Here is a 3895-nt window from a genome sequence, read left to right as displayed (position 1 = left end):
GGCTTCTGGCCTTCTCTAGAAGCATTCCGCTCCCTACCACAGAGAATTAAGTTGTTTTTCTTTTTAAATCAAACCTACACAGGCTCATAATCCACCAGGCAACTTCACAGCATATACACAACTGCGTAATCCTCCTGAAGTTGCATAACCCTCCAGCTGTCCTCATAAGAGGGATTTCGGTCTGTGCCTGGCAGGTTTTGCAAGAAGGACATGTTCTGTAGAGTCTGCAGGTAATGATGTGTGTGATATTGGGGACGTTTCTTAAAACTAATCAGTTTTTAATCTCTGTCCTTTTCTTCTGTAAAACCTGCCTTCCATGTAGTTGTTTGCTCACAAATACAGATGCACAAAATAAGGAACAGATGTCAGCTCTTCTGATTCTAAAAGTGACTCCAGTTAAATATTTTAACAAGAGCCAAATATTCTTCTAAATCTTCTCTCTTAGAACAAGTCTTCTATAGGTATGTCACTTTTCCTATGTCAATTTGCAGTAGTGGAATTAATAATTTAGTGAGATGGCAATTATGGGACTTCTCATGTACATGTACAGTGCTATAATGTATGCAGGATCTTGTTAGTTTTCAGGCATGTAGCCATTTTCCAATAATGTTAAATCCCAAACTCTATTCTATTTAACAGAGTTTAAACAAAAGCAAGCACTTCCATAGATCTTCTCCATAGTTTATTTTAGTTCAGGGAACTCACAGATCACTCAGGCACTGCCACTGGTACCAGCTCTTTTCTCATCCCCAGAGCCATAATATTTATGATTGCCAAATACTTTCAGACTGCTGACCTTCTATTTTAACAAGAAATTACTCCAACCATAAATAATCCTGATTATGAAGCATGCTATATCAAAAGCAAAGTGGAAATGTAACTGTAGCACAAACCATACGCTATTCTAACTTTGCCCACATGGAATAAGAATCTCTTCCCAGAGAATTTCAAATAGCAGCTCCATGATTCTTTTGTCTCTTCACTCTGTGTCATCACTTAAACATTACTTTTGTGTTTTACTTACATAATGTCTATCTGTTGCTGGACATACACAGATAGGAAACAGGAGCAATTCTGATCTTGAGGGAAAAACAGCTGGTTCTTGGTATATTCAAGAAATCTACACTGTTTCCTCCTCTAATTGGTGTAATATCACAGTTAGTAGCAGCCATGTTCCGTGACAGAGAAGAGAAGAACAAATGCTCCTTATGCCAGATCAAGTATTTCCAGAACAGGATCTTTTCCAAGCCTCCTAAGATAAGAGATGCTTCATTCTTTTCCAAGCTTGTTTAGAAATGTCCCTGCTCCAGTATTACAACTGTTATGCTTCCTGACAATGTTCTACCCAGCTTTGCTTTTAAATCTAATTTTAGGACAGGCATTGGTGTGTTGCAGTGTAAGAATGAAGCTTCTCTCAAACCTGAAATTCTCCTATTTGTAGATGGACATTGCAAGCAGGAGGGAAAAAGGAAAATAACCTTCAAGACAAAGTCCAAATCTGATGGCAACTAAAAAGTGGGCAATATCAGTGAATTAACAGTTCCCTCAGACTGAAGTGCCACCTGAGCTATTTGTGACCACAGCTACTGCATGAACTGATATCTATATTCCTCTGACCTGAGGAGGCTAAGCCAAAAAACTCTCCAACTCTGAAGCCACTAAGCAACTAGATCAGGATTTTGCATACAACCTCTTACAACTGTCATATAATTATGAGAAAATCGTGGAAGAGAGGATTAATGTACAGATTTCCTGAAGAATCTGCCATTAGCGTGTGCTGTGAATTAAGAGCCACGATTATATGTAATTATTAAAATCACTGTAATGCCAAGCAGATTCAAACAGGACAGATCATACCGTGCTAAATCCTATTATGTACAGTAAATGACTTGCTGTTTTGTAAAGATCTTACTGTTTACATGAATGAGATATGAAAAACCTGGTAAGGAAGGCACAGACAGGGAGTTAGGATCTAACTTGCCTTCTATCATACTGCAGGTCGGTTGAAAAATCGAAAATAGAACCCAAGTCTCAGTGGATCATGTAGTTGTTACCTCAGAACATAACTAATCATCACCACTACAAAGCTGCATTACAGTTGAATAAAGAGTTGTTCATTATTAGAGGGGCTGGTAATTCGGTCCATCAGGACGGCGAAAGAACTATCAGTGCTAAACATCTGCATTCAGTGCTCTTAGATACTTTCCACATTAGATATTGATCAAACAGTGTTTTAATGATGCAAGAAATGAAGAAGGAAAAGCGTACAGTTCGTATACTATATACTTATACACTGAGAAATGCAAATAAAATATTGATTCCTGTTCCAAGGTCAACCGTGTTCATGTCTTCACTCTAATAGGGCTAATTACGAAAGCTGGTCCCTGCTGTTACAATCATTAAACACTGCTTAGATAAACTGCCACTTATGTCATAGCCAAAAGAAACTTACTTTGCTTTCAGAATCACATTTATCTCAGAATATCCTGATGTTAACATTTTATGTATGATGCTCCCACATTTTACACGGGCTTCTCATCAAAACAGCAGAGCAGTTTCGCCTCACAGATCTGCAGTCCAAAACTACAGGCACTCATTTTACATTAACCTGACCTGATATTTTCAGGCAAAGGTTATCTGCTCCTCAGTGCCACCCCCATCTCATTCAATGGGCTTCTGAAGCTACAACTTCACTCTTCTTCCTAGGAACTCTTCTTAGCTGTTCTCTTTGGCTTTCATTCCCGATACAACACTTTAAAATGTTTAAACTGAGGGATGAGAGAGATTATTTACTGTGGCCAACCTGCAGCTATTGAGACCTCTTCCACATGCACCACGTGGCTCCTGGGAACATCACAGCAACAGCAGCAATAGGAGGCTGGATAATACTAATAAAAAAAAATGCATATTTATTTTAAAAATGTGATATCAAGGGAAATTAAAATTGAGCTGCAAGTTTAGCAGTCAATTTGGTTTCGAATGCTGGATTGTTTGGAGGCTCTTTTCACTCTGCAAGCTGACCTCGCACCTGCCTGGCTTTTCTCTGTACACAGTTGCAGCTACCGAGACAAAGGCGCAGCGTACTGAGAGCAACAGTCTGTGATGTGCTCTGCTCTCCAAAGGAACCAGAGGGAAATGTTGTGTTTTTATTTTTTTAAATTAAGACAGGAGCAGACATTTCCGACGGAGACACAGCAGATGGCTGCCAGAAAATGGTAAAGAATTCAGGAAGATGAAGGGCAAAGCAGCCTGTGGGCTTTGGAAAAGAGGCAGGAACCCAAGACCAAATACAGTGTTCTGTATATGTGGGGCAGAAAGGTTTGGAGTGGTGGAAGTGTGTAGGAGTCTCCCTCCATGCACTTTTGCTGCCATCTCTCTGGTCCTGCTGCAGAAAGCTTCGCACTGCAAATCCGATTCTAAACACAAGAGCTGCACGTCAGCAAGAATTCAGCATTCCACGTATGACGAGGAAATGTGCCTCTAAGTGCTCTGTTCTGGCCGATTTGGCCTTTTTTCAATGAAACTGTAACTGGAGCTGTATTTCCTGGGAAAGGTGGCCTTTTTCTGGGGCAACAGCTCTTCAAATACTTTTCTTAATATTGAAAACAGTTAGCATTGGAAGGGCTCAGACAATTCCACAGGAAATCCATCTAGCTGTGGAGCTCAAGAAACATTTTATTAGGGGTACTAACAACCTTTATAATAATAATAGGGAAAGGCAGTGTTTCCGTCAGTTTATGTTAGGAGGTGTTGATACAGATGCTTTCTTTTTGCAATATATGTTATTGTAATGATCACATTTCAGGAGGGCGGAGCAGGAATTTCTTTTGTAACTATCTAAAATGAAATTTGGGATATGCCTTATCCAAGCATTTTTAGCTTCTCATTTTAAATT

Source organism: Centrocercus urophasianus, unplaced genomic scaffold, assembly GCF_019232065.1.
Source record: "Centrocercus urophasianus isolate 14NV4802_14NV808 unplaced genomic scaffold, USGS_Curo_1.0 seq_26, whole genome shotgun sequence".
Lineage (NCBI taxonomy): Eukaryota > Metazoa > Chordata > Aves > Galliformes > Phasianidae > Centrocercus > Centrocercus urophasianus.
Note: the sequence above shows the minus strand (reverse complement) of the source record.